This window comes from Bombina bombina, chromosome 8 (assembly GCF_027579735.1).
Source record: "Bombina bombina isolate aBomBom1 chromosome 8, aBomBom1.pri, whole genome shotgun sequence".
In the NCBI taxonomy this organism is placed as follows: domain Eukaryota; kingdom Metazoa; phylum Chordata; class Amphibia; order Anura; family Bombinatoridae; genus Bombina; species Bombina bombina.
The window spans coordinates 310,047,659-310,065,089 of NC_069506.1; positions in this window are offsets into that span (position 1 = coordinate 310,047,659).

Consider the following 17,431-nt stretch of genomic DNA (forward strand, 5'->3'; position numbering starts at 1 on the left):
ACAAAATAAGACTTTGTAGGCATTTTTACCACGAATAGTATATTTATACTAAGAATTTATACTAAGACTTTATTATTACTGGTACGCCTCTTAATAGAATTATTATTTTTATATGGTTTTGTTGCGCTGAACTGTTTATATGATTCACTCTCTTTTGTTTTTACATTTTTATAAGTGACAAGGGTACACTTTTGATCATTTCAAGCTGCACTACCATTTAAACAAACAGGCAGTTACATTATACTAGTCTCTGTCCACTCAGCACATTAGGTACAATTTAGCGCTGATAACATATCTTGCCTAACTCTATATATATATAAAGGTGTGTGTGCTTGTGTATATATACTGTATATATATATTTTCTATGGACTATTTTGTATTTTTTATCGTATTTATAATAATTTTAATAATTATTATTAATATTTTTTAAGATATATATATATTTCTACAATGCACCTTAAGATAACTAATTTCTGATGTGTGCACTAACCCGACAATGTGTTATACCTACACTGCAAAACCCGAAGCATGTTATCCATATTTAACAATCCTATGATCTTCACATTGTTTTCAGTGTAAAATAGATTGCTATACATATCTGATAATGTTACTGTAAAATATATATCTATACCTATATATCTATAGGAATATATATATATATATATATATATATATATATATATATATATATATATATATATATATATATATATATATATATATATATAGGTAAAGGTATATACAGCTATATAAATATATATATATATATATTTTATTTTTTTAATAAAAATAACATTGTCCTGTATGTGAAGAACATTAGAATGTTAAAGGGAAAGTAAACCTTAAAAATAATGTTATATAATTTTGCACATACTGTCACAGGAGCGAGCTGCACTTAGTGCTATGGCGCGGTCGGGCCGGGCTGTGACTATACAGCTGGCCCGATGCGCTGACTAAATATTACAGGCCCGCTCAGCAGAGAGCAGAGAGCGGGTCTGTAAAAGCGCTGTCATTTTTACATTTTAAAAGGTAAAAAAGGGTTTTATGGCTATAGCACCTAAATAATGTTAGATAATTCTGCACTATGTGCAGAATTATATAACATTATTTTTAAGGTTTACTGTCCCTTTAAATATTTACAGTAAATACATAGTAAAACACGTTAAATATTATTATGGAATTATTATTTAGACACAAATGCACAAACATACAGTACCTTAGAACCCTTTAAAATATTTATTATGAATATTTATACAACGCAGATTAAACTCAAGCAAACACTTATACTTTCAACATGTGATATTTGCTTAAATTAGCACGCTCATGAAATTCTTATATTGAGCGTGTGCTAATGTTAGTGCGCCACTAGTAATCTAGCCTTATGTCTGTATATTTATAAAGAAGTATATCTCTATATAATCCTAACTAAAAGCTAATTAGTTATTTCCCTAATAACAACACATCATTTGGCAACACCATACCATAATGACTAAAAATCTTATCTTTAATTAATATATCAGACTTGATAAATCATCTTCTTCCCCTGAATAATTATTTGCACATATATAAATTAATTAAATATTATGATATTATCTTGCCTGATATTATTAGTTATTTTCCATAATCAGCATAACTACTAAACTCTTTAAACAATAACATAATTATTTTGTTGTTAATTCATTGATTTAAAAAATATTTATTTTTCCAAACGAGTGTTAAGAATTTGTATTTGTGCATAAGAAGATATATTTGTGTGGCTCATTAACTTTTTCTAATTTAACAACAAATCTTAACAGCAGTAACTCTTCATCATAAAAGTTAAACAAACAATTCATTTTGCATTTCAAATTTTTTTTAAACATTATTAATATTTTTTTACTTACAAAAGAAACATATTTCCAACCTTAGCTACTTAAAGGACCAATGCATACAGTAGATTTGCATAAACAACAAATGCATGATAACAAGCGTGAACTTCAAATGAGTAGTAGATTTTTCTACTTTGTTCTAATTTGTACTAATCAGATCATTGAACTCTTTTTTGTTTTCTATAGCATGAGTCTGCAAAGTCATAGGGTTACTTCAGCAATAAATCGAGAACCAATGTTTTTCATAGATTTTGATTAATTAAACATTAATAACTATAATAAAGAAGGTTGTGAAAAAAAGGTCTTCACTGGAGGATTAATTGGGATTTTGAAATTGAAGGGTCAATCTAATTGAAAAATGTTATAATTTAAAAAGATAGATAATCCCTTTATTATCCATTCCCCAATTTCGCATAACCAACGCTATTATATTAATACAGTTTTCGCCTCTGTGTTTACCTTGTATCTAAGCCTCTGCAGACTGTCCCCTTATTTTAGTTCTTTTGAAAGACTTGCATTTTAGCCAATCAGTGCTGACTCATAAATAGCTCCACTGGTGTGAGTGCAATATTATCTATATGACACACATCAACTAGCGATGTCTAGCTGTGAAAAACTGTCAAAATGCATTGAGATGAAGCAACCTTTAATGGTTTAGAAATCAGTTTGAGCTTACCTAGGTTTAGTGTTCAAAAAATAATGCCAAGACAAAAAAGCAAATTTGATGATAAAAGAAAATTGGAAAGTTGTTTAAAATTGCATAACCTATCGGAATCTTCAAAGTTTAATTTTTGGTGGATACAGTTACTATCTAATAGAAGTTTATCTTCTTTCATTCTGGTATCTTTTACTAAACAAGAAATATTGGACTTTTGGCTACGATACTCCTTGTTTGTCTAAGGAGAACATTTGTTAGACAATTTGCAACTATTAAATCATAGACCACAGGCATTTTATATTGTGTTCCTTTTTTCCATTTTCATTGTTCTGCTTATATATATATATATATATATATATATATATATATATATATATATATATATATATATATATATATATATATATATATATATATATATATGTGATGAATATATTGTTTTAAAACTTTTTAAGCTTTTGGACTTAAAATTAAATGTTTATAGACCCAATTTTTCAGTGATGCATATGGTTTTCCAGATTCGAGTAGTGTATTTATTTAAGAAGTTGGAGTTAACTCATGTTTATAGTTGTTTAGAATGTGTATAGCTTATTGCCTTTAATCTTGGTGCAATTGCAATTGAAATCTTTGGTACTGAATCACAAAAGAAAATATTTAGGTTTCATATCCCTGTATAAAGTTCTGTATAAAGTTCTGAAAACTTCTATAAATATAGCGTATATTGTCACTGTATTGCAAAATGATTCTGCAAGTGCACAATTGACTCAAGCTAAATACAAATGTATAAAGTACATATACATCAACACTACATGGTGATGAGAATAATATTATATTAGCATTCTATGCAAGCACAGCTCTTAGACTACATAACCTTACACCTAAACTAATATATATAATAGCTGGTGTTAAACCCAGGTATTACATATAGGGTTGTCTCATGCATTTCATGCCTTCAATTGACACGTCCCTCTCATTTTAGAAATCAGGTACACTATGGGCTAGAATACGAGTGAAAGGATAATTCACACTTCTGCTTGCACATTAGCGCCGCTAGAAGTAAGCATTTTGCGCATGTTGGGTAGCGCGTGTATTAGAAGTTTGAAAGTAAAACATTTTTGCACAAGATCTAACCCTACTTGCACAAGTAGCAGAAGTTCGAATATCTTGACCCCATTAACGTGTTCCCCCAGAGACTTCAATGGAGCATGAAAATTGAAAAAAAAAAAAACAAGTCGTACAAACCAAATCGTATTTTCTCAAGTGCACTAACGCGGTATGAAATGTTTTTCACATAGAAGACTGTTATATTTATTCATAAATACACATTTCTGATGCTTTTTTATTTTTTGGGGTAAAAATATATATCATCATTAACTTTAAACCTGTAAAATACCTGTGCAGGAAGAAATAATTTTGGATGACATTTTTGTAATAAATATTCATGGAACATCATTTCCCAGAATATTCATTGGCTGCACTATACGGTTTTCGTTTGGTTAAAACAAAACAAAAAACGAGTTTTCGTTAAACATTTACATTTGTTTTCTTTTGCTTTTGCTAAAACGAATGTAAATGTTTCAAAGCTACCGGTGAAAAGTTCACGTTAATGTAATTTCTAAGCTATTAAAAAAAGGAAACAAATGAATCCCTACGATTTTCTTCATTATGTTTTTGTCTTTTTTTTAATTTTGCAGGTGAATTTTTTTTTTATTTTGGTGAAGAATGTTCATTCATCCGAAAACAAATGCTCATCTCTACTAAGCAGTGCATGTTTTGTAATGATATGGGAATTTTATTACGAGCTCTGAGCTATTATTAGACTGAATTATAGTTGGGTTTAAACTTTGCATTAAATATCTTCTTCAAAGCAAATCAGATGTGTATTCACACAAGTCCTTTTCTGCATGTGTAAAATTTTCATATATATATCTATTCATATATCTATATATTTTTTTATGTTTTGTATATGTTTGGGAGATTACATAAGCCTGTGCACCCTCCATTTTTTTCACAGTTGCTTTTTTTCAGTTGTTTGATTGTGAGCCTGCATTGTATGACTGTTTAGGGACCCAGGTTTTTTGGAAAAGACCTTGACGAGGTACCTGGGCTTTTCCCATTTGGCCAGATGCGGTAACTAACTATTCCATTGCTGCTTTTTCTCTTAGTTGAGAGCTTGTGAGTGAGTGCTGGACGTTTTTTGTGTGTTATATTAATGTATTCTTTTTTTTGTAATTTTCCCTGTTTGGGCCTTGCACCCAGGCCTGACTGGGGTTAACTGCCTGTGGCTCTGGTGACAGTGCAGCTTCCTGAGAGTGCTGGTTTGCACCCAAGGCTGTGCATGTTGCAGGGTCATAGGATGTGTACCCGGTCCTGCCTGAGAGTGCTGACCCCACCCGTGTTTTTTTTATATATATATATATATATATATATATATATATATATATAGTTTCCAAAAAATAATGCACTCTCACCGTTTCTGATCTGAAGAAAGGGACTTGAGTTCCCTGAAACTTCATCTATTAAAGCTGACTTTAGTTCATAAAATCCTGATAGTGAATTATTTTTCGTAAACTATACTACTGGCTATACTTGCACCCAGGTGGCTGAATCTGGAGGGAGGGTTCGTTCTTTCTGAAATTTTATATATATACATATATATATATATATATATATATATATATATATATATATATATATATATATATATTTATATATACACACATGTATATATATATATGTATATATATATATATATATATATATATATATATATATATATATATATATATATATATATATATATATATATATATATATATATATATATAAATATATATGCAAAGACAGAATTATCTAGTATATGTTCACTGACTAGACAATTAATTTGTCATAAAATTATGTCATTTTTATATACAGCCATATAATATAAACCTTTGTAGTTATTATATACAGCCATTAAATTCTTCAAATGTATATTAAACTCTTTTTTCTTTTCCAACTAACATGTAGCTGCATGAAAAATGCCATAATGGGCCCACCTATTAAAGGGACACTGTACCCAAAAAATTTCTTTCGTGATTCAGATTGAGAATTAAATTTTAAGCAACTTTCTAATTTACTCCTATTATCAAATTTTCTTCTTTCTCTTGGTATTTTTATTTGAAATGCAAGAATGTAAGTTTAGATGCCGGCCCATTTTTGGTGAACAACCTGGGTTGTCCTTGCTGATTGGTGGATAAATTCATCCACCAATAAAAAAGTACTGTCCAGAGTACTGAAACCAAAAAAAAGCTTAAATGCCTTCTTTTTCAAATAATGATAGCAAGAGAACAAAGAAAAATTGATAATAGGAGTAAATTAGAAAGTTGCTTAAAATTGCATGCTCTTTCTGAATTACAAAAGAAAATTTTTGGGTACAGTGTCCCTTTAAGTCAAAATGCTGCTTTAAAAACATAAATCTGCTATATTTATAATAAAGCCATATGCACAAGCTAATGTTATATTTTTTAAATAAATATCTTTACGTATCTATATGAATAAATACTGGTATAGATATATACATATATATATATATATATATATATATATATATATATATATATATATAGGAATATATATTTACAAATACTATGTTTTCTACTATGTGAAGAATATTGGAATGTAAAATATTTACAGTAAAAAACAGTAAAACAATATATATATATATATATATATATATATATATATTTTTTAATGGCATACATTAAGAGAAAAGAATAAGTGAGAAACATTAGATAGGCATCAACAATATTCACCTGTGTAGAAAATCTTTGAAATAAGCGGTACTCCACTTAAGAGATCAATCCAACAAAACAACAATATCTAATCTGTTGAAGTTATATTAACGTTGTGAGCCATAGGCAGTGTCCTATAAAATATATCAATATAAAATATAGTATTCATCTTAGTCATATTCTTGTTTTGGAATTTCGAGGCAATATAGGATTTCTAGTAATACATGATGTTATGATATATTGTACTACGTCTAGTCTTAAAATAATTGTATTCTTCTAGTTTCAACAATCCATTACATGTATCTATCCAACTGGCTATTTTAGGGATTTCTGTTGATTTCCATTTCCTAACTATTACATATTTTGCAGTGTTACATAAAACTTTAAGTCATTTTTTGTGTTCAGTTGGCATTGAAGAAGGCAACCCATGGAGCAGCCAAACATTTGTTTAGAATGGTTGATGTCTCAGATGCAACTTCTTGCCAGAATCGTAACCTTTTGTAATTCTACCAGATATATGCCATATTTCCTATATTACTTTTGCACCTCCAACATGTATGTGTCCCTAATGGAAATATGTTTTTATGTCTACTTGGGGTTGAATACCAACTGTGTAAGATTTTATGGGTCATTTCTAATTAGGTTAGGTTTTTCTCTGTGTTTATTTATGTATGAGTGACATTGATAATATGGGTACCATAGTTGAAAAAATGAACGACCAATATCAGATCATTATTGTTGTGTATAACTTTTTGTTTCGGTTGCCTATTGAAGTATATGTAAAGTTCTAGTCTTACCCTTTAAGGCTTTTCCTATATAGCCTAATTCACGTGTAAATTCCTGGTTTTCGATTATAGGACTAAGTGTGGGAAAATGGGACGAGAGATATGGAAATTCTATCAAATCTTTCTCCCAGATAATATATGTTTCTTTTATTAGTTCATTAGTGGATGTGTTTAATGGATTTTTATTTTTGGGTGTCCAACATTGTACACCCAGATCATCCAATTTTAATATATTATGTTCTATTTCCACCCAGATTTTAGAATCTTAATTAAGGAACCCGCCTACTATTCTCTGGAGAAATATTGTAATTCTGTATTTTTGTAAATTAGAAATCTCCATCCCTCCTAAATGTGTTGGGAGAGAGTCATTATATGTTTATTAATTCTGGCTTATTTTTTGCCCAGATAAAATTTAAAATTTGTTGTTGCAATTGTGATATGAACATAGGTGTATATATGAAATATTTTGATCAGAAAGTAAATATATGAGTGTAAAAATGTATTTTAATGTATTTATGTTGTGTTTGATGAAAATGTTTGTTTAACCTTTACACTACACAAGGTGTTCATGCTCGTTAAGACGATGAGCACAAATTTTGTTTATGCTCAAGTGCAACTATTTACTTTCAATTTGTAATATGCACATAAATTAGCACAGTTGTTATATTGCTTATCACGACCTGCGCTAACTTTAGCATACCACTTGTAATCTAGCCCTTAGATATATATGCACAATAAAATGTTTAAATATATGTAATAAAAAAATGGGGGGGGGATAAAACCCTTATTTATATTGTCCCATTTTTCTATCCTACACAACTATTATTTGCTCATTCTAGTAGCATCTACATATTACTCTCTGGCTAATATTTGCCTTAAATACATTGATATACTACAGGAAAGTTCTTTGTGAAAAGCTCATACTAGAGAGATATTACTGTACCTCACTGACGAGGCCCACACTAGGCCGAAACATATATCTGGGGTTTTGCCATTTCTCTTGTTCAGAGAGGGATTGCCTGGTATTTCGGGACTGGACAGCACTGTTTAGTCAGGATCAGACTCATATACAATAGGAAAGTTTTCTGTGAAAGACACATATTGAGGAAAAATAGTCTGTTCCTAGGGTGGTAACTATCCATAGAACAAGTTATTATGTTATTGTTCCTTCCCAAGTTGAGCGCTTCTCTCTTTTTATTTTTATATTGTCTAATATGCACTTAGTGTTTTCATCCTATTAACTCGTTGATTAAAATTGAAAGCTACAATATATTGTTATGGGTATTTTCTGAGAACAATAGTTAATTGTTATTCAATATTTTGTTTTCACCCTAAAAAAACACAACTCGGGTCTTGTGATTCCAGTTTGCCTTTTTTTTCTATTTGTCCTTTGGCAATCTCTTTGGGAGCACTGACTTTCAATTAGCTGAGCCATCGTGTCTTCTGGGATTTTTAATTACCCAGAGATGAGATTTACAGTATAAATTGTGCCCCCAGCTATGAACAGGTGCTGATACCCAGGAGGTAGGTTTTCAATCATTGGTTTGTTATAATCTCTATCCTATAGCAATTCTTAGGTGTTTCAATGAATTCTGTCTGCTACAATATTTTTGGGAACTTAAATTGCTTTTGAAGTAGAAGAAACACAGATGTTATCTCCAAATAAACTATTAATAATAGTCTGGGATTAAGTGGAAAATACAACTTCAAGCTCCAATGTATTTTATTTGTAAATAATAATGTAATATTTGGTACTGATGCAGGTATTAAAAATAAATCTTTTTTTCTATATACAGTTATCCCTAGTTTTACAATGGTTTATTTCACAACTCAGAATAACAGCCATTACAGCACTGACATCATATACATAGGACAGAAGAAATGGCATATTGCCCTTTATGTGACATCTTTATTGGGATTAAATTACTAGTGGTACATATTTGTTTGAAACTATGTGAGAGAGTATTATTTTTTCATAGGAAGTGTAGAGATCTCCAGTTTTAAAAAATGGAAGCCCATTTATCATTGATCAGAGAGACTGGGCAAAAATGGTTACCAACTATGGGGAGAGTAAAAAAATGGTTACATTGTTCATGTGTCTAAAACTGTTACTCTAGCCATGGAAAGGGTTAAAAAGTTTACACACTTCAGGCAGGAAAGGTTTCTCCAGCAATGGTCTGGCCAGTTGATTGATTCCTGTTTCAACAAATTGTTCTTGGCCAATTCTGACCCCATAAGAAAAAAAAAATACAATTTAAAAATGTTCTTTTTTTCATGCTATTGCTGGCTTGCAGTCGTATCAGCTACTATTATTTTAACTTTATGTAAGTTAAAGCTGTTTTTCAGCTGTTCTCTTGCTTCCCTGAAAATGTTACCTATAAGAAATAAGGGTTAACAAATTTACATTAACAAATTAATTATGTTGTCAAAATTTGGTCAAAATGAACAACCAAATGAGCAAATTTTGGATGAAAAAAAAAACTTAAATCATGCTTAAATCATGCTTACAGCCCGTATCGGGTTCTGAATGCGGTGAGCCATTCATCACCAGGTCTAATTCTTATAACGTTGTACGCCCCCCTTAGGTCAAGTTTTGTAAATATAGTTGCACCTCTCAACCTTTCGATTAATTCAGGGATCAAGGGAAGTGGGTAGCGATTTTTTATTGTTCTCTTATTTAATTCCCTATAATCCACAATTGGCCGTAGGGAATGGTCTTTATTCCTAACGAAAAAGATACCTGCTCCTGCTGGAGAGGTTGAAGGTCTTATAAAACCTTTTCGCAGGTTATCATTGATGTATGTTTTTAAGTGTGACAATTCTGATTCTGATAGCGGGAATATGTGCCCATATGGTATGTCAGAGCCAGGAATTAAGTCAATTGGGCAATTGTATGGTCGATGAGGTGGAAGTGATTCAGCCTCTTTTCTACAGAAAACTAATTCAAAATCTGTGTACTGTTTTGGAATTTTGATTTCTGTGATTGCGAGTAGAGGTATATGCGGTAAACAGGTGGATTTACAGTAACTAGAAGTAAATTGTATGTTATTGGATTCCCACAGTATCGTAGGTTGATGTAGTCTAAGCCATTGCAGCCCTAAAACAAGTGGAAATATGGGAGAAGATAACACATCAAATGTGATGAATTCATGATGATTGTTTTGTAAAGTAACCTTAATTGGAATAGTTTGATGTGTAATAGGCCCGGATTCTAATTGTTTACCGTCAATGAGACGCACTAATACAGGCTTTTGCTTTTTAACAAGTGGAATTTTATTTAGCAATACAAGTGCAGAATCTATATAACAAGAATATGCCCCAGAATCAATTACAGCTTCAGAGCAGAGGCGGTGGTGGTCCCACTGTAAAGAGAGGGGAATAAGACAGTTCGTTACCTGGGTGTTAGTAAATTTCAATGTTAACTCAGTGTCTGTTTTCTTACCCTTTTTAACTCTTTTGAGTACTGGGCAAATAGAGACATCATGATCCTTTGATGCGCAATACAGACATAGATGATTAAGTCTTCGTCTGATTTTTTCTTCAGGGGTCAAAGGTCCTTTGATGGCCCCTATATCCATAGGTTCCTCTGTTCCCTTTGTATACTGTGGTGATGCTCTTGCGTCATGATATCTGATGTTGGTGTCATGGGAAATCTTTTCTTGTTTTCTCTCTCTAATTCTGTGATCTATCTTAATACTCAGCTGCATTAGAGCTTCTAAGTCATCAGGTAAATCTAGTCTGGCAAATTCGTCTTTAATAGGTTCTGATAAACCCAATCTAAATTGACTCTTTAAGGAAACCTGGTTCCAACCGGAGTCCAATTGCCAGATTTTGAATTCAGAAATATAATCCTCCACAGCCCTCTTATTTTGTTTTAGACTTCTGAGTTTATGTTCAGCAGTACTTTTTCTGTGAGGATCTTCATAAAGGGAAGAAAGAGAGCTAAGGAAATTATCCAAAGAATTTATAATTGGACTGTTTTGCTCATAAAGAGAATCAGCCCAAACACGGGGTTCCCCTCTTAGATAGGATATCATTGTTAAAACCTTAATTTTATCATTAGAGAAGGTTTTAGGTTTTAAAGTAAAAAATAATGTGCAAGCATTTATAAACTGTCTGAATTGTTTCCTGTCTCCACTGAATTTGTCTGGTGGACTAACAGGCGGTTCTGGAAGAGACTCAGTGTGTTGTGGTGCAGGAGTCAGACCTTCTTTAATTATATTTTTCAAGGTCTGATTTTCTACCAGTAGGTCTCTGAGGCCCTGATTTAACTGATCTACTTTTTGGCCTAGAGTAACCACATAGTGGGAGAGCTCCACAGGGTTCATCACACCTTATTTAGTTTGGCTTGGTATTCTGTAATAATTCAGACATGATAGGTTCAGTAATGTTGTTTTAAAGTACATAAATTCACTAAGATTCATATATCAAATTAGATATGTTATCCCAATATTGATCATATAAATAATGACTTGTATTTATATGTTTATATATAAGGATAGATTTATATAGTTAAAGGGAAGCTCAGTATATGAGTCTGTGAATATACATAGCTATCAGCAAACAATTATAAAATAAGAAGCATAGGATGGAACAAAGATTATATGCAACCAACGAAGTAATGCTAAACGCATGTAATTCAAATAGAATAATGTTACTGATATAGCAGATAAGGATCGCTTACCAAGCGTTGAATAAGGATATATTAGGATGGTAAAAGTTTGTCAGAGGTAAAGTCGTTACTTTGCAGAGCAGATCCGAGCAGCGGGAAGCGGCCAGGCAGGAAGTCAGAAGCGTGGCGTGTGCGGAGATGAACGGAGCGGCCGTCGGTGACGTCACCCGCCTGTCAGCTGAGTGCTCCGATGCTGTTCAGAGGAGCCGGAATGGAGAGTTGAATAGCAGGTAATACTGTAAGTTGAGCAAGAGGGTTAGACCTTGTGAACACAGACAGGATCTGAATTAGACCGAGTCCAGGAGGTAAGAGCTGGATAGGCTAGTACTAAGAAGTATTCCTCAATACCAAGCAAAGACATTAAGTGAGGGCGTGCCTTATAAAGATAAATAACTTGAAAGAGAGGCAAAACAATTTAACCCTATAGTGCACTGAAAAGTTGTTACACTCCCCCACTTCCCTCATTCCCCAGTCATTCTGCCAAGGGAACAAGGAACAGTAGGAGAAATATTAGGGTGAAAAAGGTGCCAGAAGAACGAATGACAAAAAATTTTTAAGGCTGCCCACCGAAAGAAAACAGGCAGGAAGATGTGGACTTTCCCCGTACAGGAGAAAAGAAAATTATCAGGTAAGCATAATTTAAGTTTTTCTTCTTAAAACAGGGGGAGTCCACATCTGCATTTATTACTTTTGGGAAATCAATACCCAAGCTTATAGAGGACACTGAATAAAAAACGGGCGGGAACAAAAAGGTGGCCCATTCTGATGGCACCTTAGCCTTGTACAACCCAGATACCCGACAAAAAAACTACTTCCACAGAAGCAGGAGAAAATAAAACATGGAAAGAGGACAAGGTAACTGCCCATCAATTAGAATCATAAGGATACCTGTTAGCGAATATAAATTCTGGACTCTGTTATAAATTCTGGACTCCACTGAGAACAAAAACCTCTGAGGAGGCAAACTCAGAAGCATGCAAAAATTAAACCCTCTCCCTGAACAATGGCAAGGGAAACAACAAAAAAGCTCCCCCCACCACATTCTCCCGAACTAAAAAGAAAGGAAGAATCAGATAAGAAGGTCAGATAGAACCTACAGAATAATCCCTGAAGACTCAAGGACAAAACAGAGAGAGAAGCCCCTAGCATAAATCGAAAAAAGAGCAGACTACCAGGCTGCAAGAGGACAAAGCCCCGTAGGGAAGACCCTACCGACGGAGGAGAGAATATTCCAGACCACCTCCTACATGGAACCAAAAGGAAACAATGTAAAACCCTAACCAGAACCGAAGTCCCAGAAGAACAAAAGTAGAACTATCTTCTATAGACATCATTCTGGTACAGAGAAACTGAACACCCGGAGGTCCAAAAAAAAAACCTAGAGCAGAACAGGAACAGAATAGTAATATCCGTTTATGCCCAAAACAAATGCCGCAGGCTTCCATCGGATGGGCAGTGAGACTAAACATCAAACCATAATAACTAGCCAACCGAGTTGCTAGCAAACTTGTACCAGGGCATTCCAGTAAAGAAACAAGAGAAAAACTCAGAAAGCAGGGTGGACCAACTCCCCTCTACTAGAAAACAGTTACAGAAAGCGACTGGCAAGGTCCAAAGAACAAGAGAGATCAAAAGAATCTCATCATCGACAATGCCCAGAGATCAGAGAACGAATCTCCAGCCATGATTTCCAAAGGAAAAGAAGGAGGAAAGAGGCACGGACATCCAGAGAGACTTCCAGGATATTAATCCTTACTTCCCCTCTGAAACCCGAAGGGAGGGTACACTTCAGACAAGAAAAACCCTCAACCCACTGAGCTCCTAGAGTCAGATGGGGAAAACTACCTCCGGAGGAGCCAAAGGAAAGGCGCAATAGTCCAAATCCTTCCAAATAGAAGGAAAGCGAAGAAACCCAGGAATACTCCAGCAGAGAAAATCCCAGAAAAATCTTCCTCCATCTCTCCAGAAGAGAGAAAAAGAACCGCCCCAGTAGGAATAAGAGAAAATGAGAGTTCCCTAGGCCAGTGAGAAACCAAACTTTCTACTGGACTAGACTATTAAAATCTGGAAAACAGATTAATCAAAATGCCAAGTCAAAGACAAGGGCTAGGTTAAAAACCGGAGCAATACCAAGAGTCGGATCAAGCCAAAACCTTGTGTAACAACCACAAGTTACTCTGTCTGGAAATTAAATTGCATAAGAGTTGATGCAATCACTGCCAATCCCCATGGGGTCTTGAACTCTGATCTCTCAAGATGTATCCCAGAACTGTTCACTCAGCCCCATAGGGCTTCTAGGATCACACCTAAAAAGTCCAACAGACAAGGAAGGACCCAAAAGAGACCAGAACTCCAACCTTAGAAATTAATCCCTGATTGAAAGAATATGACAGTCTCCAAAGATCCAATCTGGATCAACCCTGGAAAACCTATAGCACAAGGAATTAACAAATGAACGAGCATCCTAAAAACTCCTAGCAGGCGATGGCAAGAGAGACTGCATAACAATCCCCCAGATCCCCAAGTATAAGGATCAAAAAGAGGATACTGCAAGAGAAAAAAATGTTCGCGAAGAACCGGGTCTCCTCAACCCAAAAAGCAGGGGGGGAACGAAAAGTACAGCAATCTTAAAAAAGAGGAGAAAAGCACTGGCAAAGGAGATCCTAAATTAGGACAAGTCGATCCACAAAGGAGTACCAACAGAGGGGAACAATCACCCCCTACACCAGGTACTGAAGATCTCCAAACAGTCATCTGATCCCCCTCAGAAGAGAGGACTCTAGCTCCTGTCCAAAGGACACTCAGGAACTACAAAGATACTGCCACCGCAGAATTCATAAACCCAGCTAGCCATGCAAGCTACGCAGGGACAAAACACTTAGTATTGAGTATGATGCTTATGATAATGATTACGTTCCACTTGTAATGAAGGTCTACATAAGTAGGTTCATTTTACAAAGATTCTTTTCCAAACCATTTATTCAGGATCAGAACCCTGACATAAACTGAGGACTACCTGCATATGCTTCAGTCGTTTAATCTGCAAACTAATTATTGAGAAATCAATCATCCGCTTTCTTATGACAACAATAATATGGACAGAAAGAAGCGTAATCACAGTTGCATAAAAATATCCAACAGATTTATACTAAATGTTTTTAACTCTAGGTTAGTGCTATCATTTTCTTACAGTGGCCTTTACTAGTCAATGTATATTTATTTATATGGTTGCATCAGTTCAGATGATTCTTCTCTAAACCACAAAGATACATTTGACTCCAGCATTTTTCACTACAGTGACTGTGATGTGCTCTACCCTGAATGACTTATTACTGTATTGTATCTGCAAACTTGCAGCCTTTGAAGAGCCAATACATATGTGAAGTTATTTAAGTGCACATTTTGAGGGCTTTGGATAGTACTGGAAGCAATGGCACCTTAGGAACTTTAAAAATAAAAAATAAAGGACAAGGTTTCGTAAAGGAAAGTAGCATATTTAGTTTTGTCTATAAACCCCTTTATAAACCTTTTTAACTATTACAGACATGTGTTTGTTTGATCTGCACAATATGCCACATATGGCTGAGAATGTATTGTTTTTTTTAATTAAAAAAATATACTTACGGTATTCATATCCTTGTTAAATCTTTATTTTTATTCAAATATTTATTTTGATTCTATTAAAATAATTTGTGATTGGTTTGGATTTGATTTATTATTCATTTAGATTCTATTATCACATGTGCAAAACACTCTGAAATGGTGGCTGGAGACATTGTAGAGGTGCATTAACACGCATGGGGGCATATTTATCAAGCTCTGTACGAAGCTTGATGTCCCGTGTTTCTGGCGAGCCTGCAGGCTTGCCAGAAAAAGCAGTTATGAAGCAGCGCTCACAAAGACCGCTGCTCCATAACCTGTCCGCCTGCTCTGAGCAGGCGGACAGACATCGCGGGAAATCAACCCGATCGTGTACTATCTGGTTGATAGACACCCCCCTGCTGGCAGCCGATTGGCCGCAAGTCTGCAGGGGTGGCATTGCACCAGCAGCTCTTGTGATTGCTCGCCGTATTCAGCGAGGTCTGTCGGACCTGATCCGCACTGTCAGATAAATGATAAATAGAGGTCATGGTATCAATTCATTACAGCTCTGTTCGTCACTATTGTATAGGCTGTGTACAGTGACCAGAGCACATATTTAAATATGTATAGTTTTATATGTGGTAAGTACATGATATCCTGTATAGCTAAGAGGAACTGAAGGAAAAATCATATCATAAATGGTGTGTTTTTATTTGTCTAACAGGCGTCTTCATAACCAGGTATTAAAATGAGACTGCACAATAGTGGATCTATTGCAATCCGCTTCCATCTGCAACGCTGCTAAACCATCTGGATGACAATTGTATGTTAGCATGATGGAGACAGGGGGAACCATTTTTTATTTGTTTTAAATGTGATCAGAACAAGCAAAGAACAAAAGTGAAGCTTTCATACTTATTCAATATCACAGGAATTAATTAATTGAAAAAGGACATTGCTAAATTGCTGTTAAATAGAATACATATAACTTTTAAAACCTTCTCCGCCGAAAAAGTGAAAATCTGAATTTTTTTAGAGACATTTTCTGTCTTGAGAAAAGCTTTTCTCGCTTGCATAAATACTTTTCCCCTTTATAGTAATGGTTTTAACTGCACTAACAAATGAACTAAACTTTCTTCTTGCATGCATTTAATAGTTTTTTTTCTCATTAAAGGACCAATTGTTTATCATTTTGGATGGATGCAACAGATATGGGAACATTTGAGTTTTTTTTTTACATTGGTCTGAAAATGAATGTGCAGGTCTATTAATTATATCATGTGTGTTCATATAATTATCCGATTATAAGAGAGATTTTGATCGTATTGAAGAATACATTGGAGTGAGGCTGACACGTCACAAAGAATTCTAAGGTGAAAAAACCATACAGTGGTATTCCCTTAAAAGGACATTCCAGTCAAAACTGAAAGGCAGATAGGTGAATTAAATCTTTGAATAGAAACATATTTACAATATACATAAATTGGCAAAAATTATTGCAGAAAACACTATGGGGCCAATTTATCATAGTGCGAGCGGACATGATACAATGTCGCCTACGCTGTCGGCATTTATCATTGCACCAGCAGTTCTTGTGATTTGCTGGTGCAATACCTCCCCCTGCAGATTCCCTAGCAGGGGGTGTCAATCAACCCCATCATATTCGATCGGGTTGATTTCTGTCCGCCGCCTCAGAGCAGACGGACAAGTTATGGAGCAGTGATACATTCGGAAGCTTGATAATTCGGCCCCTATAACTGTTTTAGTGTTAGCATTTTCTGCTCCACTTGCATGTGGAGCATAGCTAGATATTCTCAGTGCACCAGCATTTTAAATACTGCAGCTGCTCAGAGAGCCAGTGGGGCTTGTATCATGTCAGCAAAAATGTAAATTGTGTCATTATCAGATGATACAAGCACCTTAGACTCTCAGAACAAGCAAGTTAAATACTTTGAGATTGTAATATAAAATTACAAATTATATATATATATATATATATATATATATATATATATATATATATATATACATTGATATATACTTTTATTATTTATTTTGTCCCCTTTTCCTGTAATTCCACTCTGAAATTGTGA